At 44.7% G+C, this 23,738-nt stretch overlaps 1 long non-coding RNA gene across 1 annotated transcript; it reads left to right on the top strand.

Moving 5' to 3' along the window:
• Nucleotides 1-1,559: 1,559 nt before the first annotated feature.
• Nucleotides 1,560-22,726, top strand: LOC109576387 (uncharacterized). Its single transcript, XR_002183374.2, has 2 exons — nt 1,560-1,903; nt 22,228-22,726. It is a non-coding gene; the product is annotated as an uncharacterized lncRNA (long non-coding RNA).
• The last annotated feature ends 1,012 nt before the right edge of the window (nt 22,727-23,738 follow it).

Here is a 23,738-nt window from a genome sequence, read left to right as displayed (position 1 = left end):
CCAAGGACACTGTACCATTTCCCCTTCTGTCAGGATGCCATGCCTGCAGAAGTGAAAGGCAGAAGATTTATACCTAAAAGCATTGTCAGAATCCCCTGTTCTTGCACAGTGCGCCTTTACCCAGATGCCTAGTATTGTCATCAAAATTCCAGCAGGGCAGTCAACTAATGCTTGGTGGGGGATGTTCAGGAAGTTTCACTTCTGTGTGTGGCTTGGCTTTGCTCTTCAGTTCAGTTCAGTCGCTCAGTCGTGTCCGACCCTTTGCAACCCCATGGACTGCAGCACGCCAGGCTTCCCTGTCCATCACCAATTCCAGGAGCTTGCTCAAACTCATGTCCCTCAAGTTGGTGATGCCATCCAACCACCTCATCCTCTGCTTTGCTTTTAACAGGCAGTAAAATTGTTAGCATCTGAGAGTACACTTATCATGAAGTGGTTAGTTTGCACGTTGCTTTCTTTGCCTTGGGCTTTCTCTAGGCTTGGAGGAAAGGCAGAATTTGTCCAGTTTTCCACACATAAATGTCCCTTGGCCCCTAGATGGTTCAGAATTGGATTATATCCTCCTAAGCAAAAAGATTCTCCAAGGAAAAAGGATGATTTTGGACATCTGCTCATTCATTCTTTCCACTTACTGGCACCTACTATGTGCCAGGAGCTGTACTAATCACTCACAGAGAAAAGATGAATGCAAAAGGAGCCCTTACTTGGATTGAGCTCATAATCAGAGGGGTGGACTTGTAATCAGTGAATCAGCTCCAATGTGGTTTACTGTTACGCTAGGGGTAGGTACATACAGCTATGAAGGACTATGAAGGGAGGCAGGCATTCGAGTTCTCTGTGGATGTGGGTAGAAAATGTAGGAGAGCCCCCACCTAGGAGATGACATTGGAGCTGGCCTGAACATGAGCAGCAAGTTAAAGGCTATTTGGGGGGCTATGAAAGTGCATGGCCTGCTCACGGAGTGGGGGCTGGTGAGTGAGGCATCTGAAGGAGAGAATGTTGAGAAGGGACAGGTGGGTCCAGGAAGAACCAGGTATGGCACAGAGGGTGTGCACTTCTTCCAGGAGAGTGTCCAGTTGGAGAGAGAGAAACTCTAGTCTGTGGTGGAAAGATCACCAGCAGTGGTAAAACCTGGATTGGCGGAGTCTGGACCGGGCAGCAGCCTGGAGGCCGGCACACTGGAGAACTGCAGCTGTCTGCAGTTCCTTTCTTTCTCTCTGGACGATGTCCAGGTGGCCTGACGGCCCCCCAGCTAAAGGCAACCTTGTCTTAAAGCAGAAGAAGCCTCGGGCTTCTTACACAGGGTTCTCACACACGTATGTCGTGGGGATCCAGACAGACCGCCCCTTGCCTGCTCCTGGTGGATTTCCCCCTTGGCCCACACTCCTGGCTTAGAAAGAACCTTAGTCACCAGGTGGGGATGGCTGAGTCTCAGGGCTCGGCCTCCAGTGGCAGGGGTTGGCTGGCTGGCAGTTTGAGGGCCTGGCTCTGGCCTGGTGCCTGTGTCTCCAGGGCTGGCTGGGAGGCTGGACTCTCTCCACTGGGTGATGCTGGGTCTGCAGGACCACTGCAGAGTGGCAGGAACCTTGGTGAAATGTGAAATTTCCGCTGGCCGCCTGCCACTGTTCCCACTGCATACTGACACTCCACCCAGAGGCAGGATGCCCTGCCCTGTGGAGCGGTTGGGAGTGATAAATACATTTGTTTTTGAATTAGAACCTTTCCTGGCACTGGGGGGAAATGCAGCTGCAGCCGCCTGGACTCGCTGCTCCCCAAGACTCGATGCAGTCTGGCCCCCCGGCACAATCTGGAGCTGAAGGTGATTACCCTGGTTTGCCTGAGTCCAAACTTCCAAGGACAGGCGCTGAGATGAAGGGCCGTGGGCGGATTATCAACATCAAAGGTACCGTAATCACACCACTGCAGGTAATCAAAGCCCAGCACAGCCTTTCCTGTCATTTCCCTTGTTATGGCAATGCACTCTGCTTGCCTCACCCCTGAGAGTGGAGGTCAGATTGCCCGGGTTACCTTAAGGAAGGAGTTGGCACTTACCCAGGTGGTGAAGCAGTCTTTATTTCACTCTTCACCCGCTCAGCAAAGTTGAGCAATTTTAAATTTTAAAAAATGCTCCAGAGGCTTCTGTCAACTCCAAATCCCAGAGGCAGCCCTGATAGTAGAAGTGCCCTTGGCAGGAGCACGCTGGCCAGCAGAGATGTGCCAGGAGAAATAGGGGTGGGGCTCCCTGGGCTGCTCCCCGGACAGCTGGCCCCTGCATTGTGAACATCCCTGTGCAACACACCCATAGGTGAATTTTCCCTGCTGGGCACCTGTGTGTGCCAAGTACTGTGCTGTTCATGTGAGCCCAAAAGGGCAATTTTCATTTAAGCTGCAGTGTGTAATAATAACCAGGAATTCATCTGGATAGCCAATTCTCCTTGGTTAATATGTTTTGGCTAATTTATTAGGAGAGAGAAGTTAAGGCATTGGAAATCATTTTGCTCTTCATTGTCCCAAGCTGGTTAAAATATCTCTTGATAAAAAACAAAACTCAGAAGTCAACACTTCATTTTCTAAGTCATGGCTCTTCTGTTTAAGTATAACTTCAGGAGGGCCTGAGGGCCATAGACTTGCTGAATTAACAAACAGTACAACATTGTGAGGCACAGCTACTTGGTCAGATTCTCCCAAAGCTGTGTGCTGCTGCTGCTACTGCTGCTAAGTCGCTTCAGTCGTGTCAGACTCTGTGCGACCCCATAGATGGCAGCCCACCAGGCTCCCCCATCCCTGGGATTGTCCAGGCAAGAACACTGGAGTGGGTTGCCATTTCCTTCTCCAATGCATGAAAGTGAAAAGTGAAAGTGAAGTTGCTCAGTCGTGTCGACTCTTAGCGACCTCATGGACTTCAGCCTATCAGGCTCCTCCGTCCATGGGATTTTCCAGGCAAGAGTACTGGAGTGGGTTGCCATTGCCTTCTCCGCAAAGCTGTGTAATCCCAGGCAATTACAGTTACCCTGTCTAAGTTCAATTTCTTCACGCATAAAAGGGAGACAAATATTACCTACTTCATAAGGTCATTGTGAAGATTAAAAGGACACCCAGGTAAAGGTACTGAATAAGTATTCAGTAAATTGGAATCAAGATTGCTGGGAGAAATATAAATAATCTCAGAAATGCAGATGATACCACCCTTATGGCAGAAAGTAAAGAGGAACTAAAGAGCCTCTTGATGAAGGTGAAAGAGGAGAGTGAAAAAGCTGGCTTAAAACTCAACATTCAAAATACCAAGATCATGGCATCTGGTCCCATCACTTCTTGACAAATAGATGGGGAAACAATGGAAACAGTGAAGACTTTATTTTCTTGGGCTCCAAAATCACTGCAGATGGTGACTGCAACCATGAAATTAAAAGACGCTTACTCCTTGGAAGAAAAGTTATGACCAACCTAGACAGAATATTAAAAAGCAGAGATTACTTTGCCAACAAAGGCCCATCTAGTCAAGGCTATGGTTTTTCCAGTAGTCATGTATGGATGTGAGCATTGGACCGTAAAGAAGGCTGAGCACCAAAGAATTGATGCTTTTGATCTGTGGTGTTGAAGAAGACTCTTGAGAATCGCTTGGATTGCAGGGAGATCAAACTAGTCAATCCTAAAGGAAATCAGTCTTTCATTGGAGGAACTGGTGCTGAAGCTGAAGCTCAAGCTCCAATACTTGGGCCACCTGATATGAAAAGCTGACTCATTAGAAAAGACCCTGATGCTGGGAAAGATTGAAGGCAAGAGGAGAAGGGGATGACAGAAGATGAGATAGTTGGATGGCATTACTGACTTGATGGACATGAGTTTGAGCAAGCTCTGGGAGATGATGAAGGATGGGGAAGCCTGGCATGCTGCAGTCCATGGGGTCGCAAAGAGTCAGACATGACTGAGTGACTGAACAACAATAAAATATTTTTAAGTGCCTACTCTGTCCCAGGAGAGTGGAGCATAAATATTCATATTCTAGATGAGTGGAATATGGTCCTTATCCATAGGAATTTCAGAACTAGTATGGAAAGCAGATATTGGCACATATACCAAACTTGGAAATACAGGCAGGTACAAAGTACCACTGAACTCAGGAGTATCCACTGGGTAACCAGGAAAGACTTCACAAAAGAGGCAACCTTTAGCTGAGTATTGAAGGATGACTAGGAGTTCACCAGGTAGACAAAGCTGGGGGAAAGTATTCTGAACAGTGTCAGCAGTTTGTACAAAGGGAGGCAGGAAAGAGTGTGGCCCAATCAGAGAACCCTAGGAGTTCTTAAAAGATAAAAAATTTAAAAGGATAAAATTTGACTCATAGATTTATAAATTGAGCACCTGTCAAAGGTTTAATTGAACTCATTAATTAATGAGAAAATCAATATGATGTTATAAATGGTTCAAAGGAGAATTCAAGCAACATTCATCTATAAATGATCAGGAATGATGAAAAGATGTTAAGAATAGATGCAAAACGGTTCAATACCACGGGGTGATAATCTATTGCATCTCCAGGGATACAATTTGCACTTCCATGGCCAAGAATCATTTACATAACTTTCACTAGCGTACAACTTACAGAAATAAAACATAAAATAGTCTACAACTCAACAGAAATAAAATAGCTCAAAACCAGAAAAGATAACGATAACCCAGTAGGCTGCACCAGACAGAACATCCAGTAATCTATTTTTGACCTGTTTCAAAATTTTTCACATTTTTCCTGGCAGAGTGGGTTAGTTTTATTGGAGAGCCATAGGGGAGGGTGGGGCATGGATAAGGGGGAGATGAGGCCTGAAGTGCAGACAGGGACCAGATTGCAAAGAGCCTAGACCATCATGCAAGGAAGTCTGAATTTTACTGCTTGGCCTGCAGGGTGCAGGATGGACTGTGGGAGACCAAGCCTGGAAGACTGAACCTGATGGGGTGGCTGCAGGGAGAAGCAAGGAGGTCCTGAAACAAGGTGACGAGAAGAGAAATGGAGATACGGGATTGACAGAGTACAGGACGAAGGGACATCCGGTGACTCAGGTGTCAGGAGGACAGAGGGACGTGACAAGATGATCAGAGGAGGCTTTGAGGAAAGTCTTCTGCATGTGCACCCAGGGAGATGTTTTCTCCGGGGGCCTTTATTTTTCCTGTTGAAATGTGAACCTTCGACTCTGATCTGCCTTTTCAGTTAAAGAGAAGACACTTTCAAATGGGGATCTTTCTTGGGAGAGAATGCACACCTTAATTTTCTCTGGATTTTCTAAATGCACAGATTCCTAAGTTATAGTTTGGAGAATTCTTATAAATCAATTTCTTTCTGTAACCCATTTGGATCCCTTGATTCTGTCAGGTACATGGGTGTTCATTTTGCTGGTTTCCCTCTGTTCGCCTCGGTATCTGCTGGCCTACCCCTTCTTCTTTCTCCCACTTTCTCGGCCCTGTCCTGAGGAATGGCTGATTTCCCCAAACTGTATCACCTGGGCCCCCGTCCTCTGCTTTCTGATTGGCTTTGGTGCCTGGAGGGTGGGATGAGAGAGGAGGCAGAACATTTCCTTCTCAGGCCCCTTCCTGCTGTGGCAGTTTCAGGCCCTGTTGTGTCACTTGTGACAGCAGCATTCCTGAGCTTCAGCTTTCGACCAGGGTCTCCCACATCTCTCCTTCTCTGCCTCTCCGGGCCTAGGACGGTGTTAGGGGTGGACTTGTGTCCCTCCAAAATTTCTGTTGAAATCCTAACCCCCAGAAGCTCAGAAAGTGACCTTACTTGGAGTGGGGATTATTGGCAAATGTAATTAGTTAAGATGAAGTCATCCTAATCCAATATGGCCAGTGTCCTTATAAAAAGGAGAAATTTGGATGCACACATGCACACGTGGAGAATGCCATGTGAAGACTGAACCTCTGCTGCCACACACCAAGGAACAACCCAATCTAGGTGAGGAGCTGGAACAGATTTTTTGCTAGAATCTTCAAAGGGAGCAACTCTGTTAACACCTTGATGTTAGTCATCTGGACTCCAGAGCTGTGAGATGATAAATTGCAGTTGTTTAAACCACCCAGTTTGAGGTAACCTGTGCTAGCAGCTCTAGCAAGTGAGTACAGGGTGGTGACAGTTTTCTTCTGTGGCTTGTTCCTTATCCCCACTCTTCATTGGGCTTCCCTGGTGGCTCAGTGGTAAAGAATCCGCTGCTAATGCAAAAGAAACTGACTCTATCCCTGGGTCCAGAGGATCCCCTGAAGAAGGAAATGGCGACCCACTCCAGTACTCTTGCCTGGAAAATCCCATGGACGGAGGAGCCTGATAGGCTGCAGTCCATGAGGTCACTAAGAATCGGACATGACTGAGCAACTTCACTTTCACTTTTCACTTTCATGCATTGGAGAAGGAAATGGCAACCCACTCCAGTGTTCTTGCCTGGAGAATCCCAGGGACAGGGGAGCCTGGTGGGCTGCCGTCTATGGGGTCGCACAGAGTCTGACACGACTGAAGTGACTTAGCAGCAGCAGCAGCCAGTACTCTTGCCTGGAGAATCCCATGGACAGAGGAGCCTGGCGGGCTACAGTCCATGGGGTCGCAAAGAGTCGGACATGACTAAGCGACTAAACAGCAACAATATCCCTTGGTTAAAAAGTCTCTTCAGGAGTTCCTGGTTGAGTGAACCGTCTATTTCTGGCCACCACATCACTGTCACTATAGATTCACTATTATGTGACAGTGTTACTCGTCTTTCCCTTATAAGAAATGTTATATTCCCCGTCTTTTGTACTCTTCTGAGTTGCTATGCACTGGAGTCATGGTTTGCAGTTAACCTGAGGTTATTACTGTGGAGAGCAGCCTGCATTTGCTTGGCCCGCTATCCCTGCAAAGGGCAGCATGCAGAGGAAAAGCTGGTGGCAGGAGACACGCACAGCTCTCATGGTTTTTCTCACGATGGCCGAACTCTTAAAAGTTCATGCCAAGCTGGGTGACTGGCTTGGCAGTCTAGGCCCTCATGCCTCCATTTCCATATTGGGACGCATCCATGGAGGGGTCTTCACCTTCAACTCCAGGAAAGGCAATATTAGACCCGAATAGACACACTTGTTTGCGTCAAGCCTCAGCGCCGTAGAGGCTCGCTCTGTGCTGGGGAGTGCGGCTCCCCGCCTGCCCCCGCATGCTGCAAACACAAGTGTCTCTTTATCCCAGCAGCCCTTTCCCCTCTTCTTCATGCGAGTCTCTGAACAAAGGTTAGCCTGTGTTCTTTGGCTGGGTGTCCAGATTTCTCCTCTTACCAGCACAATGAAAAGATCTCTTCTTGGCCCAGTCGTCTTATTTATTTTCTCCAGTCAAGACAAGATACATCACCAGTTATTATCAGGGGTGATAAAGTGACACTTAAGCAAGGTCATACAGATGGCAGATGTCCGCACTGTTAATTTTCTCAGACTTGAAATGCCAGCATCTGTTCTTTTAAACGTGAGTGGCACTTAAGTATTTAAAAGCTAATTCGATTTATCCCATTCTGGAATTTTCTGTCCACAGAATGTTGTGCCAAACAGGTGGTTCTGTGGTGGTCTGAGAATCCTCACAGCAGTGCAGTAATAAAGTTTATAATAATAAACTTCTTTCGTATTGTTATTTAATATTTTCCAGGTGCTTTCAAAGCAGTTCTATTCACAAAAGTTATCTGAGTAGAGTTGATCTGAGTATCTGAGTATCTATCAGAATAGTGTTGATTCTGCTTCAATTTACCAATCACCTTCTCCCTGAAATGTAGACAGTAAACAGGTAAATATTTACATTTTAGTACTTTTACTTTTTTTTCTTGGCAGGTGATTCTGGCTTTTCATTTTAGGGAGTGTTATAAAACTGCTTTTCAAAAAACAAGTGATATGTAGATTTGGCAAACATTTTTGAAGGTGGAATGAGCCGAAAGTATAGGAAATGCTGGTTCTTGGAAATGCAAGATTCCTCACCCAGCAAATAGATCTAGTTCCCCACAGACTAGAAGGAGAATAGAAAGAAAAGTCAGAGGCTTCTCCCCTCGCCCAGCCCTAATGGATCTTGTGACCTGAACATGTGGCCCAGTCCTCATGGTTGCGGCTGAGCTGCTCAGGCTGAGCCCCGCATCTCACAGGTGCCTTCAGAGATGCCCCTCGGCCCCAGGGTGGCCTCTGCAGACCCAGGAGCATGCCTGGGGAGGATCTTGCTCCGTCTGTAAAGACGGTACCTCCATGGGAAGCTGAGGCTGTGCCCCCGACCTCACTTGTGCGGGGATGCAGAGAGCACCAGCTCACACCGGGCTCCCTGTAGGGCCGCACATATTCACATGAGGCGTTAGGCCCCCAGAGCTGCTGTAACAAATCACCACACTCTTGGTGCCTCAAAAATGACAGATATTGATTCTCTCACCATTCTGGAGGCCACAAGTCTGAAATCCAGGTGTTGGCAGGGCTGGTTCCTTCCGGGAGTTGTGAGGGAAAAACCTCCCTGGGCATCTCTCATGGCCTCTGGTGTTGCTGGCAGTCCTTGGCTTCCTTGGCTTGTAGATGTATTGCTCCAGTCTCTGCCTCTGCCTTCACATGGCCTTTAACCCTGTGTGTTCATCCAAATTTCCCTCTTCTTATAAGGACAGCAGTCATTGGATTAGGACCTACTCTAATCTGGTGTGACCTCACCTTAACTTGATTTCATCTGCCAAGACCTTGTTTCCAGATGAGGTCACACACACCAGTACTGAGGTTAAGACTCCAGCATGTATTTTTCAGGGGATGAGGGGGAGAGGGGAACACAGCTCTACCCCTACACGTGGTGCCTGGAAGCTACGACATTTTAGAATTGGAGGATGATGCTCAGGCATTGCCGATGTGGCTGAGACTGAAATCCTGGCTCTCCACTCACCCGTGTTAGGTGCTGAGGGTGTTCAGTCTTCATTTCCTTATCTGCAGGCTGGGAGGAGAACAGCACTGCCCACCCCTGGAGCCTGTGTGAGGATTAAGTGGGATAATTCATGTGCTACACAGCGCCCGGCACAGAGAAAGCCCCAATAAATCTACAAAACTTTGTGTAGCCTCCACGAATGTCCAGTCAGCCTCCCATAAACTAGCAAGCATCAGAAAGGATCCTTGACAATAAATAATGACAGTTTCTGGTCTGGAAAGTACAAATAAGCTTTGGGGAATCAGGCATCAGTGCTTATGTGTGGTTACATTTTGATTTGAAAGAATGACCCTTTTGATGGTTATACAACACTGTGGTTTCTTATATAAACTGTCAGCATAATGTCTTCTGTTTGAACAAGGCTTCTAAGTTTTCAAAGTGTTTTCATTTGATTTTCACACAAACCCTGAGAAACGGGAAGGGTAGATATTGATAATCCTATTTTATAGATAAGGAAACTGAGACAGTGAAAGTGAAGTTGTGTCCGACTCTCTGCGACCCTGTGGACTGTAGCCTACCAGGCTCCTCTGTCCATGCGATTCTCTAGGCAAGAATACAGGAGTGGGTTGCCATTTCCTCCTCCAGTTTGCTTTAGATCAGTGAGTGCAGCAGAGGGGGCTGCCTGCCCAGCCAGTTTGTCTTCCCTCCTTTTCCTTGGTAATGAGACCCCTGTATTGTTCAGATAGGGATGTGCTAAGTCGCTTCAGTCATGTTTAACTCTTTGCGACACTACCGACTATCACCCCCTAGGCTCCTCTGTCCATGGGATTCTCCAGGTATGGAGTGGGTTGCCATGCCCTCCTCCGGGAGATCTTCCTGACCCAGGGATCGAACGTGTGTCTGCCTCTTATGTCTCTTGCATTGGCAGGCAGGTTCTTTATGCCAGTGCCACATGGGAAGCCCTATGGATAGCGATATGTCCAGTTAATAAAGAGCATTTCCAGACTCTTTGGCTAACAGGACTGGCCAGTGACATGTAAGAAGCAGTGGGGCATGGGGGAGCTTCCAAGACAACCGTTTAGAGGAGGCCAATTCATCTGGCAGGGGCCCTTACTGCAAACACTGCAGTGTGTGTATTCATTGATTTTCATCTAAATCCAGGGTAGGCTGGTTCACATTTGATGTCCCTAGTCAGGAATCCACACTCCAGAGCATGCTAGGCACATTTGGAGGGTCCTGGTCAGAAGTCTATTCTCCAAAGGTGGCAGAAGACAACCCTCTGGAACTTGAGGGTCTGTTAATGAGCAGGAGGATTCGCATGGGTGAACAGTGGGTTGGCCAGAAAGTGTATAAAGGCCCCTGTGCCCTGGCATTAGCGTGGTGTTAGAGTGAGTCCGCCTGACGATGCCCCTCCCCCAGCTCGGAGAAGCGCTGGGAAGGGGGTTTCGTGGAGTTCTGCGCACTGCTGTGTCCCCAAGGCTTCAGCCACTGATGCAGCTGGGAGCTGAGCTGGTGCTGCCGTTGGAGTGCTGTCACCTCTCCCTGCCTTGAGTGAGTCCCCATGTGAGCTGTTGTCTGTTGCTCTCAGTACTTCTCTGAGTGTCCAGGAACCACTGGTCTGCTGTTCTGTGCTTGCTTCCGGGCATGTACACAAATAGTGTGGTGGTATTCTGCCTGAGACCTGCCTTCATTCTGACACCCTCTGCACAGGCAGGTGGTTGGGGAGGAGAACTACAGCACTCACACACCTCTAACCAGCGGGGTCGGGGTTACCACTGGCTACTGAAAAGAACCCCATGAATGTGATTTAGGACAAACCGCCTGAGGTCACAGTAAACGCCTGGGCAGCTGTTGGAACAAGTGGTTGTCTCACTGGTTGTGGTTGCTTAGAGTCGACGGAGACACTGGTCAGAGCAGTGCCGATCTTTCCTGCAACGTTGGAATTGAGATTGGTCCCCGGCTCTATTTATTGCTGAAACTGAGGTAATGTAAATCCAGGCATGCTGGGGAGGCCGTGTGGAGGATGGGGAAGGAGGTCTGCTAAGAGAAGAGGAGGGGTACACACACAGAGACAGGGCTGGAAGACCACGTGGCAGAGTGGTGTGAGCGTGGGAGACGGCAGGACCCTGGGGAGCCTCCTGGGTTCCCACTGACCTGCTAGTTCTAGATTTTGGCTCCTTGAGGATGTCTGACAGATTTCTTGCCCTGAGGTTCCAGGAGCTACCTCTGTAGCTTTGTAATAAATTACTCTGCTTAAGTGTTTGAAGTGCTTTCTGTTACTTCAACCAAAAAAGCCTGATGCAATTCAATATCACACTGGAATGTATATAAATACCTTCTTAAAAGGTTTGTATATCTGTAGGCTCTATTAATACCCATTCCTCCCACCCCATTAACATCATCTTGATAAAAGACACACACATATGCACTATACTCCCGTTTAGTTCAACCGCCAGGTTACAGCTTCCCCTCATGCCTCGATGTCTTAGCCACACATGCATTTTTCAGACTCCATAATTCATTTGACTGGGTTTTAAGCAGACCGAATAAACCGATGAATAGAAAAAAATATCGCTAAACTTTTCTTTGAGGTGCATCCCCCTTCTTAGAAATAAATTCAAGGACAAATTTGCCGCAGACCGCACAGCACAGCTCTCGGGTTGACTCCAGTCCTTCCCCACACATAGCGCAAGAAGGGCCGTGTGCCAGTCGTCCCTGCGCTCTGCAGGCGGGTTGCCTTTCCTGCTCTGCCACAGATGACGGGAATGCAAAGGAGTGTGAGGTTCAGCCCCAAGGGGAATCATCCTGGCAGCAATTTCCCAACTCTGAAGTGCTGCCTTCTCGCCTCAGTTATCTTTTCTGGCTACCCAGTTTTCCCAGTCTCACGCCACCGTTACAGATTCTGTACCTCAGGTTCTCAGCCTTTCTTTCTAGAAGCTTCCTTTTCTTGTTTCTCTCTGGAATCAGGGAATGACAACTCTCTTTTCCTTAGGAGTCTTTCACCAAATATGTCACCCATTCTCAAATGGATTGGACGAACTCTCTCTTGGGGACCTTCATACTGACTGTTCCCTCTGCTGGGAATCACCCCCCTCCCCTCCCGCCACCCCTCTCTCTCCCCGCCACCACCCCCACCCCAGACATCTCCTGGGCACATTCCCTCACCACCATCAAGTCTTTGTGCCAGCGTCACCTTGCCCGACCACCTGCCTCAGGACTCCCATCCCCCTTTACCCCACATCACTTCCCACAATCCAACATGTCACTTCTCACAATCCACCATACTGTATAACTTACTTTTTTTGTTTTTAATGCTTATCGTTGTTAGACTGTAAGCACCTCAGATGCAGGGGCTTTGTTTTGCCCGTGTTGTGTCCCAAGGGCCTGGCATTTGGTAGGCCTGCAGTGAACCTCTGCTGCGGGCTGGAGTGTCCACTGCCCTCCTCTTGTTTGTAGAAAAGCCTGCCTTGAGTCACAAAAGCCTGACTCCAGAATTGATGATTAAGAGGAAATGAACATGTGACAAGGATGGCAGTCAGGCCTGGAGAGCTGGTGACAGTTTGAACAGTGAATCAGCCATGTGGCAGCCACAGAATCTTTAGTTCCCTCCCTGGGGGACATAGATAACAGTGTCTGAGGCACTTTTGTGAGTTGTTTTGTAGATACTCAAATCACTTCCAGAAAGAAAAAGCTAACTGCATGATGACCAAACTGTAGCTATGACATAAGCTGCTCCATCTTGCAGTCACAAGAACTGGCTTCAGTGAAATGGGAACACACCTACCCTGGAACTGAAGATTAGCTGCTTAAAGTAATCCATCCAAGGTGATGCTGAGCAGACCACCGCATGACCCATTTCAAGATGACTGTTGGAGCTGACTGTGCTGCTCCTCATGTAGCCCTCCACCTGAAACTCCCCTTTAAAGCCTTTTGTCCTCTAACTGACACCTGGGAGATGGTTTTGGAATGCTAGTCTGCCATCTTCCCAGGTTGGTGACTTCCTGAATAAAACATTTTCCTTTTTCCACCAACGCTTGGCTCTCGAACATTGATTTTTCAGAGATGAGCAGTTGAACCTGAGTTTGGTTCTCGCTCCAGCCAGTAACAGTCATACGGGGCAAGTCCATTTGGGTGAGACTCAAAAGCAAACGATCAGAATCTCCTGCAGTCAGGTGTTCGAATCTAAACTCACTCAGGTGACCCTAGCGAAGGCAGCACTCAACGAGCATAGAGGTTAGTTGGGGCTAGTTTTGTCAAGTTAAAAAAAGACTCTGTTAGGTGCACAAAGCTGTCTGCCTCCAGGGGCATAAAATGTGCAGACCTGTGACACCCTTTATGACAGCGTCAGTCAGTCAGTTCAGTTCAGTCACTCAGTCGTGTCCAACTCTTTGTGACCCCATGAATCGCAGCACACCAGGCCTCCCTGTCCATCACCAACTCCCGGAGTTCACTCAAACTCACGTCCATCAAGTCGGTGATGCCATCCAGCCATCTCATCCTCTGTCGTCCCCTTTTTCTCCTGCCCCAATCCCTCCCAGCATCAGGGTCTTTTCCAATGATAGAAATATTGATGGAGAGTCTTGTTGATTGAGTGTTATATGTGGGTAGGTAGTTATTCATCCAATATCTTATGTCCTAGCTTTCTTTCCTTTAGATGTAATTAACTGTTCAGTTTATGTTAAGTATTATTGTTGTTAAAACAATTGCATTTAAAAAGAAAAGAGAAAGTTGGGCTATGATGGGGAGGACACGGATGAATAGGTCATGATGTAGACATGAGATACTTCTGAACACCTGTTCTGGGCTGCATGGAAGAATGGAGGGTGCCAGTTCTGAGTTGAAAGGTACAGGTCAAGTTTTTGCTTAACCTCTTCCTCAGAATCTTGGGTAAATAATTTCATCTTGTTTGGGCTTACTTAGATCATCTGTAAAAGAAGATTAGGCCAAATAAACTTAAGATCTTTTGCAGCTCCTAAGGGTTGTGATATGGAATGTGCTGGGCATTGTGTTATCTTCTGTGGCCCTTAGAACAGTGGAGACGATCCTAAGCCCTTATGGCGGGGGGGGGGTCAATGTTCAGCAGGTGAAATATGCATCAAATCTTAGTTTACAAAGGGGCAAAATATTATAGGAAAACATTGCACTTTTTTTGTGGGGAGTGATTATTGACTTTAGAATGCATCAGGAAGCATAAGTCTATTTTAAGTTGGAAAGTGAGAAGTTGATCATCTAAGAATGACCATCTAAAGTAAAGGTAGGGTAAGGACACAAAGGGAACTAGAATGTCCCTTCCTGCCATGGACTGAATGGTTGTGTCCCCCAGAATCATATGTTAAATTCTAACCCCCAATATAATGGTATTTGGAGGTGGGGCCTTGGGAAGGTGCTTGGGTTGTAAGAGTGGAGCCCTCATAAATGGAATTAGTATCCTTATAAAAGAGACCCCAGAGAACCGAGTGGCTGCAGAGAAAAGACCTGCAAAGAATGCCATTTGGGATCCCACCCTGAAAAGGGCTCAGGAATCCCCACCACCTGGTCCCCATCAGTGAAATCTGCCATCTGACAAGCCCTGCTCACACACCTCAGAGTAAACCCATGAATCAGATTTTTGGATCTTCAATGTAGATGGACATGGAGAATTCACCTGATTCTGGAGGAAAGCCTCCAAGATGAAAGAGTCCAGAATGATTCCAGCAGGGAAAAGATTTAGGAGGAAACCCAAACAATGCAGGGGAGAAGGATAAAACTTCGCCAACACGCACAACATATATTTACTATTTTGGGGGAGATAAGAAGTGGTGTGGCACCCACTAATCAGAAGCAGGATCTTTAATCCAGGAATGAGCAAAGCACAAGGAAGAGAATCTCTCAGAAATTAAAAATAGAAGAGCTAAAAAAAAGGAACACTTAGCAGATACAGTGGAATGATCTCCCAGAAAGATGAATCAAAAGACAAAAATGCCCAGGAAGGAAAAAATGATAAGAATAAATAAAGGAATTGGTCTCAGAAAGCCAACTGTAATCCAATAGGAATTCCAGAAAGAGAGGAGGAAAAGAACAAGGTGAAAGAATTGGCAAAGAAACGATACCAGAAAATTTCCCTGTGAATTTGAAAAGATCCATGCCGTGTTACACCACTTTGAAATCTCAGAAACTGTGGGTAAACACCCTAGAGGTATAAAAACAGGTTCTGTTCAGAAGAACAGGAATTGCAATGGCCCAGGGCTTCTCAATGCCAGAAAACCAAGGAAATCAAACTTCAGTTCATTTCTCTCCTCAGTGGCAACAATCTCTAATAATGTACATGTGAACTGTTGATAAAAATCAGAATTTATCTATATTGGAAGAATAAGGGAAGGCAAAATAGGGAGACTGATGTAATTCTTCTAACACAGCAGGAAGCCAATATGTCATGTCCCAAATGGATAAATCAATAGCAGTATAAGCTTATATCCAGGGGAAAATATAAGAAATAGCTGAAAAGGACAGGTGGGGGAAGGGAGCAGGAGACTGTCTTTTTCATTGTTAAGACTTGTGTTATTAAACTTTGTAAACTACTTGTATGCACGAGATGCTAAAATCCATGGGAGGACCTTGAAAAAAAAGATCCTTTCCTTTTTTTCATGCCCTGATATGGTTGCTTTGCTTTCTCCGAGGTGGTACTCAACCCTGGCCATCTTGTAAGCCCTTCAGTGTTAGGAGATCTGGGTCTCCTTTTTTTGAGGTACAGAGGCTTATCTCAAGGACCAGTCCTTAATAATGCAGGAAAAAAGAAACTTCCAATATGGCTTTACGCCATGGACATAAAATACATGAACATTGTTCTTCATCTTCCTGGCAATATCTTGTGAAGTTGTTTTCCCTTTTGGTGTTTAGGGAGCTTGTCAGGCCCGGAATGGACTCAGGTGGTGAAGAAAGGCTGAGTCCCCTTGTTCCTCCTGGCGATCCCACCCTCAGTGGCTTCCTGAGCCTGTCTGTTGACTAACGGGATAAAGTCAGCCCTGGTTTTGGTATCCTACAGGTTGGAAGAGTTGTTTTTTTTTTTTTCTTGGTATTAACATAAATTTGGATTTACCAAAATCATCACAGAACAAATATGTCAAGTATGTCATAAAACCTTGAAAAAAGTTGGGGTAAGGGAAGAGATTGAGATTAGGCAACACCCCTCATCGTTCTGTCCTTTTGGATTTTAATAAATCTTTTAGAAGTACTACAGATCAGGGGGGGAAAGGAGCTAAAATATATGCTGTAGGTCCTTATCTCTTTGGGGTTTGTGTTTTTACACCTAGGGGTGTCTTCTTCCTATAAACCACAAATTCCTTACAAATTTTGTAAGTGCCTTACAAAAGGGGCCACGGCCCTGGACCTTTTGTTGGAGGGAGGGGAAGGTTGGACCAGCAGTATCAGGCACCACTTGGGGGAGGAAAGGAGGATGCTGCCAGAGCTCAGTGATCCTCAGGAATACGCAGTGAGGCACAGACCTCCTAGCGGCAGAGCAGGGGGGCCCTGGGCCAGCACACAGTGCTTCCTGCCCCGCAGGGTCTCCTTTGCCCTTCAGGGGCTTCCGGTTCATTTTCACGTTACTGCTCAAAGGACCCCACACAGGTGAACCCCAGGAAGGCACTGTCTGGAAATGGTCCATCTCCACTCACTGTTCTCCTTTTTCCATTCTCTTTCCATCTTTCTCTGATTTCCTTTTTCTTAAAGGATCTGATAATTTTTCAGCTAACTGCTGAATCTTTGGGGCCAAGTAGACACATGCATGCTACTCTGAGTTTGTTGAGATTAAGGGAGGTGGGGGAATTTATATTTCCTAAATTCGGTTATTTACAATTCTCCTGGTGATTTAAAAGATGAAACACCAGGCCTGCCCTTGGATGAGATCCGGGCTGAGTTTAATCCGGCACATGCCAGTCTAGCTCAGCCCCAAACTAGGGTGTATGGGAGTGGAAGGCTTGATGAGAGCCACGTTATCTGATTAAGAGCACTCATTAACATTTGAAAAGCAGGTCTTGCCTCTGCTCTGTTTCTTCTTGCCTGATTTCTAGAAGCTTGTCCAGGCTCTGATTTTCTCCTCCAGAAGATTCCTCCCATGATTCAGCTTCTGTACCAGCCGATGAAATCAGTCACCCTCATCTCTATAAGACCAATTGTTTAGACGATTCTAGAAGTTGTTGGTATTTTTTGCCATGTATACCAGAAACAAAAGGCAGATGCTTTCAGTGGCTCTCCAGCTAGAGAGGGTTAGGCAGTAGGTTGCAACATTTCCATCCTGAATTACTCACCACCCTCCCTCCCTGGGGCTTGCAAGTCTTCCAGGAGTAGTCTCAGTTCCCCATGTCAAGGATAGCACTTTACTGGCCCTTCCGGTGGAATAAGTTTGCTTCCTTAAGAGAAAAGGGAAAGGGAGGCCCTACTTTCTTATCTAAAGGGAAAAGAATCAGTTTACAGTTCGTGTAAAACTATAAACTGGTGTGGTATTTAAAAGAAATCTTACACAGTTTTATATTTCTACAGTATTTTCCACAGAATGCAAACATTCCTTTGTTCTTTATTTTATGCAATGAAACCAAAAGTATGAGAAGTTTAATTTCATTCTGTTCGTATGATAATGTTTCTGAAACATAATTGGCACTGGGATAACCTGGGGAACAGATATAATACAGATTAGCAGGTACCCAGGCATCCTGACTCTATGGGACTTCATTTTGAGAAGCCCTGACCTTTAGACGTAAAGGATGAGTAGGAGTTCATCAGATAGAGAAGAGGTCTGGTGGATCACTGCAGTGTCACAGGACTTGGCAGTGGACTGTATATAAGGGTGGTGAGGAAGGCAGGGGTAGGATAAAATCAGAGAGAAGGAAGGACTTAAGGGTATTGGTTAGAATGAGGACTGGGAGGAAGCAGAGAATGGGGAGGCTCAGAGAGGTTGCCGTTTCCTCCTTGGGGAGATCTTCCCGACGCAGGAATCAAACCCTTGTCTCCTGGATCGGCAGGCAGATTACTTACCACTAGCCCCACAAAATTGGACAGGGCCTTAAAGCTCCTAAATTTCAACCCTTCCATTGACAGAGACATTCTCCCAGGCTCCTAAAGCTCACAATGCTCCCATGTCAGAGGCAGAATCAGGCATGGATCTTGGTTCTGCACTCTCTGACGACCCCATCCTACGCAGTAACTTCAGTGATCCTGTGGCCTCATGTATTTCCTGCTCTCTCCCTCTCTGAGCCTCCCCATTTCCTGCTTCCTCCCAGTCCTCATTCTAACCAACATCTTTAAGTCCTTCCTTCTCTCTGATTTTATCCTACCCCTGCCTTCCTCACCACCCTGATTTACAGTCTACTGCCAAGTTCTGTCAGAGAAGGCAATGGCACCCCACTCCAGTACTCTTGCCTGGAAAATCCCATGGACGGAGGAGCCTGGTAGGCTGCAGTCCATGGGGTCACTAAGAGTTGGACACGACTGAGCTGCTTCACTTTCACTTTTCACTTTCATGCATTGGAGAAGGAGATGGCAATCCACTCTGGTGTTCTTGCCTGGAGAATCCCAGGGATGGGAGCCTGGTGGGCTGCCGTCTATGGGGTCATACAGAGTCGGACACGACTGAAGCGACTTAGCAGCAGCAGCAGCAGCCAAGTCCTGTAACACTGCAGTGATCCACGAGACCTCTTGCTCTATCTGATGAACTCCTACTCATCCTTTAAGACCTAAGCCAGCTTTTGTTTTCTTCAAGTCCTTCTGAGTCTCCATTATATTCAGATAATGTTTCCCAACTCTTAAAATTTTATATAGGAATGGTATTTATATAGAAAGTCCTCATTATATGGTATTTAACTAGTTTTGTTGACTTGCTTACCTTCTCCACTAGTGTATGAGGTTCTTGAAAGCAAGTACCCTACGTGATAGATCTCTTCCTTTGCATCCTCTGTACCCAGCTATTCTGGTTAACTATGGGAAAAATACTCCAAAACTTAGAAGGCTAAAACAACACAAAAGATTTCATTTGCTCACACATTCACAGCATGGACATGATTCAGGAGACAGCTTGTCCTTGCTCATGCAGTTCAGCTAGGGTGGCTCCACTGGGTCTCCACTGAAGTGATGACTTCCACTGGAGTGTCCTCTTCCAGTGCAGCTCACTCACGTGGCTGACAAGTTGGTGAAAACTGTCAGTTCCTTTCCCTATGGGCTTCTTCACAGGGCAGCTGGGGCTTCCTCACATAATGATATCTAGATTCCAAAAATGAGCATCCCAAGAGAGCCTGATGGAAGAAGTTGTATTACCTTTTATGACCTGACCCTTGGGAAGTCACATAAATGATGTCACTTCTGCTATGGTCACAAGTCAGGCAGGGAACATAGATGCACCTCTCTATGGAAGGGTTGTCAGAATCATACCGTGAAAAGAGCTGTAGGATGGACAAGGTTGGAAATACAATATGTCACCCTAGCACAGGGCCTGGGACTCAGTAAAGGATTGGTAGATGAATGAATGAATGTATGAATAAGTAAATGGCTAAGTAAAGCCAAAAGTCTCAAACCTTTGCAGCACCAGAAAGAGCAGTGGCTTCTGAGGGGTTCTGATAGGTATTAGGTTTCTTGGATTTTTTCTTTTGGGAAGATATAATTTTCACAATTGTTTTGGATATATGAAAGTTTTCCTGTAACTGCGAAAGAAAATGAATTCGGAGAATCTCAAGATACATTCCTTTTTGAACTTTAAGTTCTCATTCTGAGACTTAGGGTGTCTAGGGCATAGTGATGGGAGAAAGACCTATTTTTAGCTCTATCCTCTTTTGTACACTTTGGATTTTGAACCATATACAAGTATCTATTTTTATAGTGTTTAAATTCTAAAACAAAATTTAAAATTAAAACGTATTATAATGGGAAAGGGGCTTCCCAGGTGGCTCAGCAGTAAAGGATCCGCCTGCCAGTGCAGGAGACACAAGAGCCATAGGTTCAATCTCTGGGTTGGGAAGATCCCCTGGAGAAGTAAATGGCAACCCACTCTGGCATTCTTGCCTGGAAGAATCCATGGACAGAGGAGCCTGGCAGGCTATAGTCCATAGAGTCCAAAGAGTTGGACCCAACTGAGCAACTGAGCACATAACAGAAAACATTGTAGGAATCATCACCAACTTACCCTCAAATGATTCAGAAAAAAAAAAAAAATGTATATGAAGATGGAGAGAGATTTCGAGAGAGAGAAACAATGATAAAGCAAATGGGCAAAATGTTGACAATAGGTGAGTCTGGGTAAAGAGTATATGAGTGTTCTTAGTATTATTATTCTTTGTGCTTACAACTTTCCTATAAATTTAACATTTTCTAAGTGCAAAATTTTTGAAAATTATGATGGAGTGAACGTGGGTTGCAGCGACTGGACTACCAGCAAAATGGCTTAGTATTTGAGAGGAAGAGTCCCCCTCCTCTCCTCCTCCTCCTAATTGAAGTATAGTTGATGTATAATATTATATAAATCACAGGGGTACAATCAAGGTTTACTCTGCTTACAGTTGCTGTAAAATGTTGCCTACGTTTCCCATGTTGTACAATATATCCTTTAAGCTTATTGTACACTAGCAGTTTGTAACTCCTCATTCCCTCCATTATATTACCCCTCACCACTTCTCTGGGAGGAACACTCTTTTCAGCTGTTTTCTTTGTTGCTTGCCTAGTGCAAATTTAGGTTTTCATTCATAAACCTTCTTCTGTTTCCTGGACTAAATCCTTTGGTGAGTTTAACAGTAACACAAATTAGAGAGAAAATCAGTGAAAGTTAATGTAAAAACGAGTTCTCTCAAAATAGGTGGCATCGAGTTTAGCAGGTGACATAACAGAATGACACGTCTGTAAGCTTCCAGTGTGTTGAACCTTGTGTCTCTAATATTTACATTGAAAATTCCACAAGAGAGAAAGGGAAACGAGAAGAGGAAGGGAACTCACAGTTATTTAGCACTTCCTGAGACAGATCCTGTGCAAGAAGTGGTAAATGCATTATCTCATTTACTGCCCTCAAAACCCTAGAAGGCAGATTGTGCTCTTCTTCTTCTGGAGCTGAGGAAACTGAGACTCAGCTCAGTGGTTGTGTCCACACTGATGCCCTTGACTTCAAGTAAGGAAACTTCTACTTCACTGGCTGGAACAACAGGGACATTTATTATCTCACATGCTGAGAGCCAGGAAGCAAGAAGAAAAGACTGATAATGTGTCAGTGACTCTGCTAGCTCTGACAATACGAAGATGAGAAAGCTTAGCTGCTGCCCGTGGGGAACTCACAGTAGGAGTAACACTGAAAAGGCAGACCCAAAGGCTATGGACTTGTTCAGTGTTTGCCATCAGCGAGTAATCTGTCTTTATCTTTGTAGGCACATGTGATTATTATTAAATGAACACATGGCTTACAGATAGCTTTTAAATAATCATTGCTTTTAAAGAGGAATACTTGTGCCCCAAATTAATGATGTATTTTCTCATCAGGACTAGTATCATTTCTGTGTATTTACATATAATTTTATTGGCTTACATTTTCTGTACTCTTACATCATTTTGCTTCTTGGCCTTATTTGCAAAGAGGATAGTTATCAGGTCTTAAGAATCACTTTCATGGTAAGTCAAAAAGAGTATGAGTCATTGTAACATTTCATTATTAAAAATATAAAAATAAGAATTACATTAATTTTCTTGTGGGCACATCTTTCCTTTGCATGAAAATATTATTAGTGTTATGAAAAATAGATCTATTTTGAATCAGCACTACAACACTTCACTGACATTCTTCAAAAGGTCGCATCCCATTAAAATCTTTGATTTTTTTTACCTCACAGTCTTCTGCAAGTCTCTCTTTATTAGACTGTGGTTTCAGTTTCTCCCTACTCCAGTTTTCTGAAACTTATGTTGTGAAAAGCACATTGCACTAGCACCACAGAGACATCAATACTAGTTTCAGTTTAGTTACTAATTGTTCTGCACTTGGGCCTCAGTTTTATAAAATAAGGTGGCTAACTTGGGTCAGACATGCAAGATAGAGATTATCTTAAGGCCTGACTCTGTTAGCGGCTGTCTGAATCACCGTGAAATCGATTGGCCATGTCTGCCGTGGCTGAGAGGATGGTGGTAACTCTACCATGTATCTTTTTTCAGGCTAGATAATATGTGTGTATTTTATTGGTTCTCTTGATTAAAAAAAAAAAAGCTTTATTGAAGTATAAATGATATGCACTAAACTAAAAATTAAAGTATAATTTGATGTTTTCCTTATGTATTGTATTAGTCATATTCTCCAGCAACAGAACCAATTATATATTTTCTCATTATCATTTCTTTTTCTTTCTTCCTTCCTTTCTTTTTAGAAATTGATGTGGAGGCTGAGAAGTCCCACGATCTTTCATCTGCAAGCTGGAGACCGAGGAAACCCAGTGGTGTAATTCAATCTGAAGACTTGAAAACAAGGGAAACCGATGGTACTGAGTCCCCTGATTCAAATGCTAATCTTACCTAGAAATGCCCTCAGAGATACCCAGAAATAATGTTTAATCTAGGAACCCTGTGACCCAGTCAAGTTGACACATAAAATTAGCCATTAAGAGTATATACGTATGAAATCATCACAACATTAAGACAAATATGCATCCCCCCCATATTTCTTCATGCCCCTTGGCAATCCCTCCCTTCAGCCCATCCTGATGGGGATGTTAGCATTGAATCTGTAGATCAGTTTGGGGGAAACTGGCATATTAATAATTTTGAGACTTCTGATCCATGAACATGTTATCTTTCCATTTATTTTGGTCTTTCATAATTACTGTCAGCAACATTTTGTAACTTTTAAAAATAAATACCGTACACTAATTTTGTCATACTTATCTCTAAGTATTAATTTTAATGCTATTATAAATGACATTTTATAATATAATTTAAAAGCACTAGAATGCTTTTAAAATTTCAGTTTCCAGTTTTTCTTGCTAGGATGTGGAAGTACAAATGATCACTTTTAGTTCTAATAGCTCTTTTGTAGAGTCCACAGGATTTTCTACATAGATGACCATGTCATCTGGGGATAAAGTTTTACTTCTTCCTTTCCAATATGGATAAGTTTAAATTCTTTGTCTTGCCTTATTGCACTAGCTAGAACCTCTGATACGATGTTCAATTGAAATGGTCAGAGCAGGCATCCTTGCTGTTTTCTTGATCTTAGAGGAAAAGCACTTGGTCGTTGCTGTTAACTGTGATGATAGTGGTAGGTTTTATTTGTTAGTTTTGGGTTTTTTGAGATGCCCTTTCACACCACTTCCTAGTTTTTGAGAGTATTTATCAGGAACGGAAACTGGATTTTATCAGTGTTTTTTCTGTATCTGTTGAGATGGTCACATGGTTTTCCTTTCTTAGTCTATTAATACGGTGAGTTACACAGACTGATTTTTGAATGCTGGAACCAGGTTTGCTTCCCTAGGACAAAACCTATTCAGTCAGAATGTATTATCCATCTTATACATTGTTGGATCAATTTGCTAAAATTTTGTTGAGAATTCTTGCATCTTTGTATAAAGACTATAGGTCCACAGTTGTTTTTTTATATATATATATAATATCTTTGTCTGAGTTTTGTTATCAGACTAATACTGGCTGTATAGAATCTTGGAAAGTATTTTCCCTTTAATTTTCTGCAAGAGTTTGTATACCACTGGTATTATTTCTTCTTTAAATATTTGGTAAAATTCTCATATGAAGGCATTTGAACCTGGTGTTGACTTTGTGGGAAGGTTTTAAGCTACAAATCCAATTTCTTTAATTGGCTATTCAGGTTATCTGTCTCTTTCTGAGTAAGCTTTGTTAAACTGAGGCAGTGTTTAGTCTAGGGTTA

Source organism: Bos indicus, chromosome 2 (genome assembly GCF_029378745.1).
Source record: "Bos indicus isolate NIAB-ARS_2022 breed Sahiwal x Tharparkar chromosome 2, NIAB-ARS_B.indTharparkar_mat_pri_1.0, whole genome shotgun sequence".
NCBI lineage: Eukaryota > Metazoa > Chordata > Mammalia > Artiodactyla > Bovidae > Bos > Bos indicus.
Note: the sequence above shows the minus strand (reverse complement) of the source record. Positions and strands in the feature narration are given on the sequence as shown.